Below are 17,188 nucleotides of genomic sequence, written 5' to 3' on the forward strand. Positions count from 1 at the left end.
TGCTGCTTTTTTCCTTCGTTTCCTTGCTACTGTGGAGTATACGATTTTTCTAGATATGCTGTCTTCATAACTTGCGCCAACAACACGATGGCAGGGAACATCGGAAACGGCTTTGAAGACAGCATATCTAGAAAAATCGTATACTCCACAGTAGCAAGGAAACGAAGAAAAAACGTAAGAGAACGCACGGAAAACGGTCACCTAGGAGGAAGGATCAGAGAAAGACCAAGGTCAAGAGGGGGTGGAGGTCACACAGGAAGAGCTAGGCGATTATAGGATTAAAAGTACCCAGCACACAGATATAAATACAGCCGGACTACGCGTCTGCTCATTGTACGGATACTTGATAATGTGGACTGTTTGTCCAAGAAACCTTGTAACTTTTGAATAAAAACTCCATTAGATACCATCCAGTTTGAATGAGTTCCTTTAGTAATATATATATATATATATATATATATATATATATATATATATATATTATATATATATATATATATTTTATATATATATATATTTTATATATATATATATATATTTTATATATATATATTTTATATATATATATATATATTTTATATATATATATATATATTTTATATATATATATATTTTATATATATATTTTTTATATATATATATATATATATATATATATATATATATATATATATATATATATATATAGAGAGAGAGAGAGAGAGAGAGAGAGAGAGAGAGAGAGAGAGAGAGAGAGAGAGAGAGAGAGAGAGAGAGATTCAATGTTCATACGAACAGGTGCGAGCGCTACACCACCCCCACAGTAGTTCTAGAAAATTATGGGTTGCTTTTCAAACATTTCGTGCCTCTCTCTGTACTTCCAACGTGTAATTAATGTAAGAGAGAGAGAAAAAGGGCTGATTAGAGTTAATATTATTATTCAGGCAACATACGCATGGCCAAACGTCAACAGTCATTATTTTGCTTGGTCAGCAATCACTGTTTTGCTTTTCTATATCAGAGTAATTAAGTTTAAGGGGTTTATTGTGGCTACACTGGCCACAGGTCATGCGAGAAAAAGTCATGCTCAAACACGTGTAGAGTTTTTCATGAACTGCAAACCACGCGCTCTCGTGACTAAACGGTCATTCCATAAATATCCGTCTAAAAATCAGTTCATTACAAAACAAAGGTTATATTACAAAACAAAGGTTATGTAAACACGCTTTGTCTCCTTCCTTGAAGCTGCCTAGTACAAATAAGGCTAGCAATTCTTAGATTCGAAGTGTGGCTGCTATGAGAGATGTGACTGTTTTTCACGAAAAATATGGTTCCTACCTAATAATAACACCTTAGTTTATTCTGCTAACTGAACTCCTTACATAAATGCTCTTGGCTGTCAAGAAAATTAGATGGTAGTTGAGTCAAGCAGCCTTCAATGGTTATTCCCAAAGGATGATTATTTTGAGCCAGTTTCATCTCCCCTTCCTACTGAAGGAGAAAGTGGGGGTTGAGAACAATAACACTATTCGCCATGTACACAGAACTGGAATAGCGGGGAAAAATCTTGCGGTGCTAGACTTCTCACCGTCGACCGTGTGTCCGGTAACGCTATAGGGCAGGCCACCACCGGGCCGTGGCTGAAAGTTTCATGAGCCGCGGCTCATACACTATTATACAGTGTACAGAAAACTCGATTGCGCCGAAGATACTTCGGCGCATTTTACTTGTTTTGTATTGCTTTCCCCCTCGAAAATTTACTAAATAAAACAAAACAAATCGCAATCTGTATTGTCCAGATGTAGACTAAAGAAAGCACTTGAAAAACGGATATTTTCCCCTTGATTTTTAAGTTGATCTGATGCTAATACAAGTGTTTGGGTGTTTTGCTCTAACAACTTAGTTATGTGTGTAAAACTGTCGAGTTTCTGTTGGCAACATCCACTTACACGAGATCATTCAGGTTTCGAGTGATCAACTTAAAAGTCAAGGGAAAAAAAATCCCTTTTTCAAGGACTTTCTTTAAAGTCTGCATCTTGAAAATGCAGATTGTTTTTTTTTTATTTATTAAGTTTTCGAGAGGGAAAGCAATACAAACCAAGTCAAATAATCGAGTTTTCTGTACAGTGTATAATGCTGTGTGAGCCGCTGCCCATGAAACTTTCAGCCACGGCCCGGTGGTGGCCTGTCCTATAGCATTGCCAGACGCACGATCATGGCTAATTTTAACCTTAAATCAAATAAAAACTACTACGGCTAGAGGGCTGCAGTTTGGTACGTTTGATATTGGAGGGTGGATGATCTGCATACCAATTGGCAGCTCTCTAGCCTTAGTAGTTTTTAAGATCTGAGGGCGGACAGAAAAGTGCGGACGGACAGACAAATAGCCATCCCAGTAGTTTTCTTCTACAGAAGACTAAAATCAGTGACGCCAACCGTAACATTCTCGCATTTCGTCCTTGTGCATTTTTGGAGAAATAAGTATACCTTAGTTTTACCAGACCACTGAGCTGATTGACAGCTCTCCTAGGGCTGGCCCGAAGGATTAGACTTATTTTACGTGGCTAAGAACCAACTGGTTACCTAACCACGGGACCTACAGCTTATTGTGGAATCCGAACCACATTATAGCGAGAAATGAATTTCTGTCACCAGAAATAAATTCCTCTAATTCTTCATTAGCGCATTTCTGGAGAGAGAGAGAGAGAGAGAGAGAGAGAGAGAGAGAGAGAGAGAGAGAGAGAGAGAGAGAGAGAGCCTGTTTGTTGCTCCTCGTTTGGTTTCCTACCCAATTTTATTATCAAGTGTATTTGCATTTGCAGTTAAAAATTGATATTTTATTGTTTTCCATGAAAGTTTAGGCTGATGAATGGAAAGAAAGCGTGGGAATAAGATGAAGCAAAATGGAGAAAATATGGTAGATATACTATCTAAAATTACTGGATACCTGTTTATGTATTCCATCGTTTAGATATAGATATACACACACGCGCACACCTACACACGCACGCACACACACACACACACGCACGCATATATATATATATATATATATATATATATATATATATATATATATATATATATATATAATGTACATATATATAATTATATACATACATATATAAATATGCATATGCTTGTGTGTATACATATATATACACATACATTTAATAATATATATATATATATATATATATATATATATATATATATATATATATATATATATATATATATATATATATATATATATATATATATACATACATGCACGTGTGTGTGTCTGTGTGTATTTTGAATTGATACAACTAATGTTCCTTCTCGAAGCTACGTTTCATTGCGGGTACAAGATTACTCCATTTTTCCTGGCTTTCATCAATATCATTGCGATCTTCCCAAATACCAAAAGAATAATTGATTATCCGGTAAAAAAGAATTATCATGCTGAAAAAGAATCATCAGGTAAAAAAGAACTAGCAATTCGGGTTTCATCACTCTGCTTGTAAATATTAGACAGCACCGACGACGGACAATTGTTCATTTGCATTCCCATTTTTTGTCTTCAAATATAACGTTAAAAATGAAGAAATTACCTACGACACAAAGTTCTTTAACTTTCAGCAAAGTTTCACGAGTCAAAATAGCGACACAACTGCATGAATCCTCCTTTGAACAAAGAGTTGAACATCAAATTTGCATAGGCGAGGAAGGTGTTTACAGCAAAGCTTACAATGATTTTATTACGTTTCCATTGTGGATGTCATGTTTTTATAAATTCATCAGACAACGACTATTCATTCCAGGGACCGCGAGTCATCGTTTTTCTCAAATATCTTTCAAACTAAGCATTTGATCGAAATGGTACTTTGACACAGTGTACAAGACACCTCCATCTAATTTTTGGTAATGTAGTGCATTGTCAAATGGTGTTAGTTAAGGCGTTTACTCTTGACTTTTAAAGGCAAAGTCGCATGAGTCAGCAGGACTAATTCAGGCAATCGAACGTCCGCTATCCCCCATAGGCAGGAAAGGGGGGGGGGGGACGGAGATGGGGAGGCCAGGAAAGTGGATTGAGGGAGGGATGAGGAGGGGAAGGGAGAGGGAGGGACAGGATGGAGATAAAGGACGTTCGAATGCATAGTTTGGCGATGCTTGGCAACACCATGTAAGTCAAGAGTAAACGCCTTAACTAAAACTATTTGACAAAAATTAGCGGGAGGTGTCTTGTACACTGTGCCAAAGTGCCATTTCGATCAAATAATCAGTTTGAAAGCTGTGTGAGAAAAACGATGACTCTCGCTGTCCCTGAAATGGATAGTAGCCGAAGTTTAACCGTACACGTTAACAATTTGCGTCACGGTTCAAACAGCGCTAGGGATGTGTCTTACAGGCCCACGATTCTTCTCTACACCGTGCCGTGAAGATGAGAAAGTTTCAAAATGACAACTCTGAAATTGATCTATCAAGCATTTATTTTTGGCATAATTTTCCCGAACACTTTTTCGATATTGGCTATTCATTCTTTCACATGAATCCATCAAGGTCTCTGCCGCTACTACCAATGTCTCCACCTTCTCTTTATAGTCAGTCATCCTCGATTATTTGACTGATCTGCTTTCTGATCCCATGCGAGATTCTGGTGATGAAGAAACCCTTCGCAAGAGCTGTTGTTGTCATTCCTTCTCCTCTGTGTCTGCGCAATATAAAGTTTCTTTGAGGAACGGTCAGACTTTAAGCCCGATCCCAACGCACATTTTTCATGGTACTTAAGTCAAAATGTTGGTCAGTAGCCCTTATGAATTCAACTTAGAACTACTACTGCGTACGTTTAGTTGATCTGTGAGTTTTTGTTATCCAATTGTAACATCTCCGTGGATTACTATATTTTCAGTCAAACAGCAAAGTTTGCTAGCCTCTGTTTATATCAGAACAATCCTTTTCTCATGTTTTATACACTTCACTAAATTCGGTCATCAGCTTCATTTTTTGGCAGCTAAGGTGAAAGTTCAAAATCGTATATAAAAGTAGAGAAAATCGTACTTATTGTCCCATCTTTCACGCGGAGCAAATGATACGCGCGCGCGCACACACACACACACACACACACACACACACACACACACACACACACACACATATATATATATATATATATATATATATATATATTACGGGGAAAGCAACAGAGGTCATTTCTGCATTGGTCATTTGACCACTGAATTAATAACGAGCACCCGTGAAGAACTTCTGCAATCTCAGCAGCTTCATGCACCTATCCATAAAGAAAGCTCATGAGCAGTGCGTTGCATTGCAATTTCTCACTTCTTGGGCATTAGAAGGATTCCGATGAAACTGCCTCTTTACTCTATGGTTGTGTCCCTTCCCTCCTCCCTTCCAAAAGTTTGCATTATTCACCTTCTCACCAACCTACTGCTCTTCGTTCTCCCCATGTCAGCAAACTACCTCAAAACATAGACTCATCTTCTAAGATATTCAATCTTTTCGTCAGTAGCAATGTCTCTAAATCTGCCGCATTCAAGAATACTGTCTAACAGAAACAGCTCATCTCGATATCTTACCGATTCTGCCATTTGCATTCTAATCTAAAATTTCCTCCCAATGCACCTGTTTCTATAAAACATTTCTCTTTTCCTCCAGTCCTTTGGCAGAGATCTCGCCCATTTCACTTCTTCGGCTGTTTAATGACTTGTCACTTGTATCAGCTTACCGTATGTTTCATTTACTTCTAAGTGAAACATCCATACAGTCATTCAATACTCCATCTACCTGGCTTTCATTTACCCTCACGACCTTACATTCACGATCAAATTTCTCCTCTTACTCTCAAACCAGCTTCCAGTTCCCTTTATTGTATAAATCAGTTCAATCTCCTCCTTTGTCTTTAAATTTTATAGCATTATTATCATCATCTCCTGCAAGGTTGGGCTACACAAAGGGCTTGTGTGGAATTCTGCCCTTAGTGTCTCCTGTCTTTCACTTCCACAAATCTCCAGTTATCTCCAAACCCTTCGTCTCAGAGCTTTCATCCTATTAGGTCTGGATCTTTCATCCTATTAGGTCTGGATCTTTCATCCTATTAAGACTGGATCTTTCATCCTATTAGGTCTCGATCTTTCATCCTATTAGGTATGGATCTTTCATCCTATTACGACTGGATCCTTCATCTTATTAAGTCTGGATCTTTCATCCTATTATATCTGGATCTTTCATCCTATTAAGTCTGGATCTTTCATTCTAACTCTTATTGCAGCCAGAGAATCCCAACTCACACCACGCTGTTGGCCCAGCGTTCGACTCTCCGACCGGCCAATGAAGAATTAGAGGAATTTATTTCTGGTGATAGAAATTCATTTCTCGTCATAATGTGGTTCGGATTCCACAATAAGCTGTAGGTCCCGTTGCGAGGTAACCAGTTGGTTCTTAGCCACGCAAAATAAGTCCAATCCTTCGGGCCAGCCCTGGAGAGCTGTTAATCAGCTCAGTGGTCTGGTTAAACTAAGATATACTTAACTTTTTAACTCACACCATCACACACGATTATCACCGCGGTGGTGCAAAGGACACACCCAGCCAGCTTCATCTCTCATTCGTCATCATCTCATCTACTTATGGAACTCTCGTAATTCTCCTTATGGCACCATTTCTCACTATATCCTGCCAGCTGACTTCTCTTTCTTTTTCCTTAAAGGTCTATTCTCAAATCAACAAAATCTTTTAGCTACAGTTTCACTGCCATACCATGATCATGTCCGTGTGCCGAGACAAGTATTATGTATCCTAATAAGCAAACTTTGTGAATATTTTGTGTCATTTTAATAACTTCTCCACTGAGACCTCAGTACTTGGCATGTTCTACTTTGCTTCTTCTAGATTCGTTTGATACAATCTTTTTATTCACTTCATTAAGTTAATTTCACTCATCCTTCCAGCATGGCTTTACCCAAGCTTCTTTTTCCAGCTTCTTTCCTCCACGCTGTCGTCACCTTTTTCTGTCAGACATGTTCTAAACCTTCCCTTTCCAACTAAAACTACCATTTTCACTTCACCTTCAACAATGTAATGGTGAGATACATTTCCGTCCGCTCCCCTCATCATTACACCCCTTAGGTTAATGTTACGTTGCTCTGCTATGAAAGAGTCTTGTTCTCGCCAGAATCATCTTTTCTAGTGTTCTTTTGAATATTCTTCTTTGAAACAACCTATACTTACCAATAAAGCTCCTCCCAGAACATATTTCCACAGACTCACTGCAGAGTCATTGTAGAGCAAATGTGGATAAATGATATCTCTCAGTGTTTTTGGAGCGTGACAGTTGAATAGTTCTCAGGCAATTCTGAACAGTTGCCGAAATTCCACCACTCTCATAAAGTTGACGAAAGACAAAGGATAATAATAAAATTAATTCTTATCTGTTACTTATACCAACAAAACGAACGGAATAACTGCATTTGCCACTGTGTGACTCATCAAAATAGAGCATTTCGATTACTGACTCTTTAAATGCAATCGCCATCGGACATGACATGTCACGGTAAAAAATATATTCGGAGAAAGCAGTCACCAACTCCAAAGTTTCGTCAAATCACATAATAGTTGGTGGATGTAAACAAGACGATGAAGGATTCAAGTTGTCATTTGGAAGAGAAATATAGCGAAAGCTTCTGGCCAGTAACGAAAACACGCACTGAACATAAGAGCTACGTTCGAGCCATACCATCTGAGGCCAAGACCGAGTTCAAATCTACCCTATCCAAGTCTGAGACCAAGAACTAGTACCAAACTGTCCCAGACCAAGTTCGAATTTGAGTCCTAGCCCAAACCTTTTGATTCAATGCCTGAATCCGCGTCTGAGCTGACAACATATGTTAAAATCAATTTATATCATGAAGTAGTTTAACTGAGAAATTAAACAAATGCCTGCAATTGAGGCTGCACAACCAAATTTATTTGTATGCTTGAAGAACTGTTGGAACAAATTACTTATCTATTTTCTTCAGCCTTCAGTCTAAGAACCAAAAGGTCACTCATAATGTTATACTGTGTAAATTACTGCAGCACAAAAGTACTTCACATGATACATTGGATAAGTCAGCCATTACTCTCAAGTGTATGTAGTACCGCTGTTCTTGTAATTTTGATTTTTGAGTTATTGCAGCGTTTTGGATTGATGTAATGTATAAAATACAAAGATGAACAAAAACTTACTAAAAAACTTTCTTAGATCCAAATGTTATGTGCAGTCAATTCCATATGCTACTAAAAGCTGCAAGTTTTTGTACTGCAAAATAATAGTGGTTGTCGAGTTATAACAAATACTCACAGTGGCCTTTTCTTCATACTGTCAAATACATGGTGTCAAACGTACTAAAGATAAATGCACTTCATAGTAGAAAAGCAGACTGCCCACAACCCAAGGGTTCCACCAGGAAAAGCAGCCCAGCATAGAAAAAAAAAATTTAGAAGTAACAAATAAACAAATACAGACTTATATGAGCCTGCTCAAAAGAATCGTTTGCATCCAGTCTCAAGTCTGAATTTCAACAATTTAGCAGCATGATAAGAAAGATCATTCGTTAACTGCTGCAAACTGGGTAGCAAGAAGCATAATAACCTGCAAATTGCAGAATACTGTAGACAATCTTTTGGCAAACAATACTACAGCAGTTCCATATCAGGTAAAAACTGAAAGCAAATTATAAAATAGGGCCAAAATTTAGTCCTTATGAAGCTGTTTATGCCAATATTACTTAATCATAGGTCATCCCATCTTCTTTTTCATATGTATATATATATATATATATATATATATATATATATATATATATATGTGTATATATATATATATATATATATATATATATATATATATATATATATATATATATATATATATATATATATATATATATATATATATATATCAGTTGATATCTATGGTCATCACATATAACCTTGACTGTTGCATCAAAAGGGCCAGTGTGATATGAACTGGCAAAAGCTTTCACTTCCTCCTAATAGACTACTACTAAATCATAGTAAATACCCCGTCGCTAGCCTCTATAAGTTGCTGAATATAGAAAAGGTTTGAATAGGGGCAGATGTGCATGATGCAAGAGTGGGAAGGGTTAATGTAAACTTGAGAACGCTTGTGGAAGTACAGAAACCGCTGAGCATGTATGGAGGTAAGCTTAAGAATGGATAGGTGCCATGAGATGATAGTAGTGTCATTGTTACTGAGTGGCTAAGTAAGACGAATTAAGTACGTCCGGATGAAGGACATACTTTCCAAAAGGAGAGAAAGGAGAACTGAAAAATACATACATATATTAACCTAAAATAAACGAAATGGAGTAATACGATAAACAACATAATGAGTAAGCAAACGGAAAATTAAGGCTAACAACATAACAGCCTAGATTCATCTAAAATTTAATGTAAAAAAAATACATATAAGAAAAAACAGTAGGATTAGGAACAGCAGTAGTAGTTGAAGAAATGGTAGGAGACCACACTTTTCACCGATATTTAATAGACAGTTAATTAAAATTGACTTAATCAAGGATCCTAAAACTCCTAGAGTCACCAGTGTACTAGCCTTTTACTTTTCTGTAAAAGAAAACTATTGAGATGGCTTTGTCTGTCCGCCCGCACTTTATTCTGTCCGCACTTTTTCTCTCCGCACTTTTTTCTGCCCGCATTTTATTCTGTCCGCACTTTTTTCCGTCCGCACTTTTTCTCTCCGCCCTCAGATCTTAAAAACTACTGAAGCTAGAGGGCTACAAATTGGTATATTGGTCATTCACCCTCCAATCATCAAACATACCAAATTGCCGCCCTCTAGCCTCTGTGATTTTCATTTTATTTAAGTTTAAAGTTGGCCATAATCGTGCTTATGGCAACGATATAGGATAGGCCACCACCGGTCCGTGGTTAAAGTTTCAGGGGCAGCGGCTCATACAGCATTATAGCGAGACCACCGAAAGATAGATATATTTTCGGTGGTCTGGATTATACGCTGTACAGGAAACTCGATTGCGCCGACAAACTTCTGTCCATTTTTTACTTGACTAGGTATTAGGACGACTTGATTAACAGAGATAACTCAGTTTAACCCACCCACGTGAATTCGCTAATGCCTCTCTCCTATTTATAAATGCGGGCAACCTCACACTCACGACTAGAGTATCTGGCAAAGTACTCCTCGGCTGGCAAAACCCAAGCAGTAAATTAAGTGTCTCCATGAATTTTATTACCTAAGTTTCCTTCCTTGTGCTAAATATTATATGCTTCCAAACAATAAGCAATAAAAATGAAAACCATAACGTGACTGAAAGATCTGCTTCATGTGAGTCACTAACTGTAACGTTTCATTTCATATGCATCCGAGATCAAACAATATCAAACGTGAAGACCTACAACCGTAGACCTTTACTAAACAAATAATAAACGGATGGATACGGGAAAAAAAAAGAAAAGCGAAGGGTAAACTTTGCACAAAGGGAACTTCGAGGGATTTCCAGTTCCTGAATAGTTTGACACTGGAACATCACAACTTATTCGCCATTCTTCCTTATAGTTATTCAAGACTTGAGCAAATTGCACGCAGGAGTAGGCGATAGATTTTCACGGCATGCCAATCAGAACAGAGCTAGTTGTATACTTCTACTCTCTCTCTCTCTCTCTCTCTCTCTCTCTCTCTCTCTCTCTCTCTCTCTCTCTCTCTCTCGTTTCAAGGTCAAATCACAGGACGTTACTCTTTATTTACACCACCAGAATAAGATCTTTTCCACTGAAGTTGCAAGAGATTTTTAGGTAATAGACCCAAATTTCAAACTGACACTTCGAGAGTACTTTTTGTCTGATGAGTAGGTTAACTGAGGTTTGCTGTTTATCAGATGATGATGATACAGTTTTCGTTATTCCATTTACATAGCGATACGAAATACAACTTAAAAATTAGCCCTATACAATAGGTAAATCTGGTCAAATGGTCTTTAGAGAGGGAATGTTTTTTCAAAAAGTTTGTTTTTGGCGCTGAAACATGACAAGGTGACAATGTGAAAAAATGCAGCAGAGACGTGGGAAACCTCGATATAGTTTGAAAAAATGGCATAATATCAATGATATGGAATGAAAATTATAAAAAAAAAAAAGTTTTTTTTCGCAGCATCAGGAAAAAATGTTTACTGAGCTGAAAATACAAAAAAAAAAAGAACAGCTGGGAAAGAAGTAATGATGTTAAACAGCTCATGAGAGACTCGGCGCAGCGCAATCATCATCAAGGCGCAGTTCACTTTAGGAAACCTACTTCCTCATCCCGTTGCTCTTATGCCTCATTGTGACCCATTGCCATTCATGGCAGGCCCAAAAGCACTGTTACACGTTTCATTACATATACGATTTTGTCATGCATGCCAGGGTCCATAACCCTATGCCCCAACACTGCTTGGGATCAGTCTGAGATGGATTATTTAGGCTCTAAAAATATTCAGCAAATAAATCCTAATTCATATTGCTCATCTGGATGAAAGTTCACTTCCTGTACCCTCGTATTTATAGCCTTTGCTGCATAATTTGCCAGTCGCTGGAACACCACCAAGACGACGAGGTGGCAGGTCGCTGGTACGCAATGGCTGCTTACGTGAGAACAAAATAAAATATTAATACAATATCTCATATACGAACGTCACACGATATGCTGGCCTAAAGAACTTGGGATCAGCACAACATTGAGTGTCACGTGAATGCTTCACAACGACAAATGATGCGCTCATATAACCCTGCCATAACTAAAACATCAACTTCAATATTCTACGTAGTAAGGAGAGTACCATCAACTCAATTCATATAAGAACAATGGGAGTGCACAACCTTTATCCCCGATCAAACAGCTGGTTGACGCCCATATCGAAAGATGAGCTTTACTCTCGTGTTATCAGGATGAAGGTGATGCATACAGTGACAATTACCAACGCAACAGAAGATCACAGCAGAGCAAGCAAACAATTCACCATCGTTCAGGTTATGATGTTTCATGTTTAAGCTCATATTGATCTCTGTTATTTGACATTCAAGCTGTCGTCATAGAGATTCATACATTGCCACAACAGATTTTAAAAATGATTGACTGGTCATTTTTTATTACATAAAAGAACCTCAGCTTTATTTTTCGGAAGGACTTTTTTGTATATATATTTTATCGTGATCTTCGTTTCATGGAAGGAAAACCTACAAGCTGAAAAGTGTCAACGAATTTATATTGTGAAAATCAAACATATTAAAAAAGAAGCTGTGCAAATAAAACCCCTGAGGGGGAGAAGGACGAATGTCGGTATCAAAGCGCAAATCCACTGAAAAAACAAATGCCTAAGGCATCACTTGAGGGAGCAAGAACTCCGCGGGCTGTGATCGCAACATAAGAATATGATGAATCAGCTTGCAACAAGAAGCACTTACTGATCAAGTGGTTCCTCTCTATTTCAAGATATCAAAGTGAATGGCTACAGTTAGAAGGAATGCAAAAAGCAAAAAATTGGCAACTTGAAACTGGCAACAGCAGTATTTGAATTTTAGTCTAAATTGGCAACTGTAGGCGGAAGGCATTTGCTGAAAGTGCGTTTAGGGTCCCAAACAAGGAACGTTTGAAATGACCCTTTCCACAGGGCTCAAAAGGGGATAGGCGATATTCCCCCACCCTCCCCCCTAGGATTGAGGGCCTCGAGGACTAGGAGGAGGACCCGGGCCCCCAGGCATCTTATAAAAGACGCCGTTCCTTTCTTAACAACAAAAGCGATCCTCCCCAAAACACCCTTCCGGACGATCGAGCCATGGCCATTTCCCATTATAGCGCGAGGGAGGAAGGAGCGCTTCAACTTTGCTTAGAATTCCTCACCCGCCCCACTTCTTGGCGGGAAAAATGTCGAGAATTTTCTCCGTCCGAAAGCGAACTTCGAGGAGAGATTTTCTTTGTAGACAATTTTCTCATAGCTCCCGGTTTGCGTTTCTTGCAAAGCACGAGATCTTTGGGCAGCTCTAAAGCGAAAGGTCCCAAGCTCTCTCTCTTTCAATAGGCAGTATATAAAATATATATATATATATACAAAAGTGATAATAATCATATATATATATATATATATATATATATATATATATATATAGAGAGAGAGAGAGAGAGAGAGAGAGAGAGAGAGAGAGAGAGAGAGAGAGAGCAGAGGAAGCGGGTAGTTGCTGAGATTGATTGATGTATGAAATTTAGGCTGTCGAGCCAAAGCCAAGCACCGGGGCACTTTCGGCCGTTCTTCGCTTCAGAGAGTGAAGAGACTGGATGTGAAAGGAAGGACAGAAAAATAAAGGGAAATAGAGGAATCTTAAGGTACAACTTAGAGAACCCCGGAAGTTGCACTGAGACGTTGGACAGCAGCACTGGAGTAAGGGTAGGGAGATAAATAATAAAAAAAAAAAAAAATTTCACTTGTGTATTGTGTTTATTTTAATTTACCTATTCTTTCTATTCAGTATAAGCCATTTCCCTTCACAAGGGTGGTTTTCCCGAGACAGCCAAGACAACGAACACCGCCACATTGGCACTTCAACTGCAGAAGGTGATTTTTCTCAAAATAACGAAGGTGTGCCCCTCTAAGAAGTGCTCGTCCAGACAGTCATGTAGCGGTGCATTACAAAAATTCCAAAGATGTGCTACTTCCGTTTCATGCTGGAATACAAAGCCTGAAAGTACATGATGGTATACACGAAATTTTATGTAATTACAAAGAAAATCAGCAATACCAAGTTTTCTCGACAATCATAACAGCGTTGTCTAGTGCGCATTCCGATCTGGCTGTTATTGCAATGAACACAAGATCTGAGTATTATTCTAGAACCCGATTACCCAATAGAAATGTCAAGGCCACCCTGACAGTAACTAAATTTAAGAAAATGACCGCAAGCTGTTGCAACTTCACTTCAATAGGTTATATACTGTTTCGTCAATTGTGTACTTAAAGGAAACGAGTAAAAAATGCACCGAAGTTTCTTCGGCGCAATCGGGTTCTGTACAGCGTATAATGAAGGCCACAAAAAACAGACCTACCTTTTGGTGGTCTCGGTATAATGCTGTATGAGCCGCGGCCCATGAATCTTTAATCACGCCACGCCCCGTGGTGGCCTGTCCTATATCGTTGCCAGACGCACGATTATGGCTAACTTTAACCTTGAATCAAATAAAAACTACCGAGGCTAGTGGACTGCAATTTGATGTGTTTGATGATATGAGGGTGGATGATCAACATACCAATTTGCAGCCCTCTAGCCTCAGCAGTTTTTTATGACCTGAGGGCGGACGGACAGACAAAGCCGGCACATAGTTTTCTTTCACAGAAGACTAAAACCACTTGTATTGTGAGGAAACTCACTTTCGATTGCTTCATGACTAAGCTTTAGAGTTACTGATATATGCGATGTGATAAATAATGATGGACAATTTATTATTTCCTAATAAGTATTAGCGGCCATGTCCTCATTGGATTAAAATCTGACCGCGACAAGGTTTGGAATCTATGCCAAATGTCTTCTTTCAATGAAAGTATACGGCAATAGAACTTGACATTATTTACAATCTGCTCTCTATAACTTTATGAAGAATTATGAATCAAAACCTTCTTCTCCCTATTAAAATAAAAAAAAGCCCCAAACGTTGGTGGATCGGCAGTCCTTCACTTCCAATGCATTACACAGAGATTCAATCCAGATACGCGATTTGAACCTTTCTAGTTTTCTTATCATACCAGGTAAGCGATTAGGCTCTGCAATTGACGCTATGCTTTATAATTCCAATGATTACATACTCTTTTTTAAATAAAATATTACCATATTTTCTTAATCAAATAACTGAATGAAAAACACAGATTGGAGTCAGACTTTTATGACAGGCAAAAGAAGAATAGAATAGAATATGGAATTTAAGCCACAGATCATTCAGCGCTGAAAGGGAAACTGGCAGTAAGAAGGATTGAAAGGTGTAACAGGAGGGAAACCTTCTGCAGTTGCACTATGAAACAAGTAAAAAATGCGGCCAAGTTTCTTCGGCGCAATCGAGTTTTCTGTACAGCCGCTACAACGCATAACCAAGGCGTCCGAAAATTGATCTATCTTACGGTGGTCTCGGTATAATGCTGTATGAGCCGCGACCCATGAAACTTTAACCACAGCCCGGTGGTGGCTCATCCTATATCGTTGCTAGAAGCCTATTATGGCTAACTTTAACCTTAAAATAAAAACTATTGAGGCTTGAGGGCTGCAATTTGGTATGTTTGATGATTGGAGGGTGGATGGTCAACATACCAATTTGCAGTCCTCTAGCTTCAGTAATTTTTAAGATCTGAGGGCCAGACAGAAAAAGTACGGAGAGGAAAAAGTGCGGACAGAATAAAGTGCGGACGGACAGACAAAGCCTGGACGATAGTTTTCTTTACATAAAACTAAAAATTGCTTGAGAGGGTGGAAAATCAGATGGAAGCAAGAAAATATGAACGGAGGTACAGTAAAAGGAATGAAAGGGGTTACAGCCAGGGGCCTAAGGGAGACGCTGCAAGGACCCTGAAGTAATGCCTACAGTGCACCACGTGAGGCACACTGACGGCACCACCCCGCTACGGGGATGACAGGCAAAAGAATGGTTTTGCCGAAGCCAGAAAATTTAAGACCTACGAGTTGGAGCAGCTACTAGGAAACTGTAAGACAAGCCACAGAGGGGGTGGGGGGAGAGAGAGAGAGAGATCTGGTGCTTGGCTCCGAGACCTTTTAACTGAAACCGATTGACTTTTCAGAACTCTTTGTAATTGGTGCGTTTGGAACATCTTGATATGATGAAATGTCTTTCTGTGAAAAGCTCCGACGACACACAAAGCTCCGTACGTGTTTTTGTTCTGTTTTTCTGCTACTCTCAAGATGTTGCGTGAAAATTTAACACGGCAGTTTTTCTGCGTAATTATGTATAACTTCATATCAATAGGCCCAGGACACATATGCGGGTGATATTTCGTCAATCTCAAATAACTTCTATCTTGTTTCGTCGTTTTTTTGGATGGTGCATCGTGACAAAGAATCACTTGAATAAATCCTGATTGCTTTGGCGATTATTCTTCTTGAGTTAATGGAAAGAAACGTAAAAGGACCCAATTTTCACGGTTTGTGTTCACCGCCTCTGACCGTGACCTTTGTTTCTGTGATTAGACTTCATTTATCCATTGTCCAGCAGAGAGCTCTAGCTTACTGGACCAGTAGGTTCATCCACCATGCGATACGATGATATACAATACCAAAAACCTTTCCCTTAGTCACTAGCTTGCATTCTCAACAAACTGCTTGAGAAGAACTAAAGACATTCAGCAGTACAATGTTGTATATTTTGATCTGTTTAACACAATTGGACAGCCACTTCCTCCATGGGAGTGCATGCTGATTAACATGACAACAAATTAACTTGAAAAGAGTTAGACATGTCTACTTAGGATACGCAGACCAGCTATACTGCCATGGATCACTGAGTACAAACACGGGGCGTGCTGGTGCCTCCGTAACTCCAATGAATGGTGGCACCTTTGACTCAGAAGCAGACTTAAAGGTCAAGATACATGACTTGGGATTCATCTACGCAGGCTGAACTGATATGGCCTTGTTATTAGCCTTAACACAAATCAGTCGGAGGGGGTAATGCTTCCTTAACCAATCGCTGATTGTATGTCTGCCCTACAGTCCTTAAAATATATCAAGAGCTCTGTGAATGGAAAGTTAGTCAACGAAGTTAAAAGAAAAACAAGGACACTGGTAGCAAGGGACATAAACGTCAAGTTCATGTGGGTACCCTCTCACAATGGGATACCTGGTAATGAAAGGTCAGATGAGGTGGCAAATAATAATAATAATAATAATAATAATAATAATAATAATCATCATCATCATCATCATCATCATCATCATCATCATCATCATCTTTATTTTCAGCACGAGGCCGTATACACGGAATATACAAAGTAGAGGCATTACAATAGTTACACACAAACTAGATACATGGGTTAAGCAATAAAAATGATACTTGGCAATATCCACACAGTTGCTGAGGTAGTAGTAGAAAAAAATAGTAATTATATTATTGGTACTCACAGTATTATTACTGCTGAGAATAACA

The 17,188-nt window shown here is 38.6% G+C and overlaps 1 protein-coding gene across 4 annotated transcripts in view; it reads right to left on the bottom strand.

Moving 5' to 3' along the window:
* LOC136852275 (carbohydrate sulfotransferase 3-like) overlaps positions 1-17,188 on the bottom strand; it is a 265,399-nt gene that overhangs the window by 38,695 nt on the left and 209,516 nt on the right. The gene's annotated exons all lie outside the window — the stretch shown is intronic.

The sequence above is a fragment of the Macrobrachium rosenbergii genome, chromosome 25 (genome assembly GCF_040412425.1).
Source record: "Macrobrachium rosenbergii isolate ZJJX-2024 chromosome 25, ASM4041242v1, whole genome shotgun sequence".
Lineage (NCBI taxonomy): Eukaryota > Metazoa > Arthropoda > Malacostraca > Decapoda > Palaemonidae > Macrobrachium > Macrobrachium rosenbergii.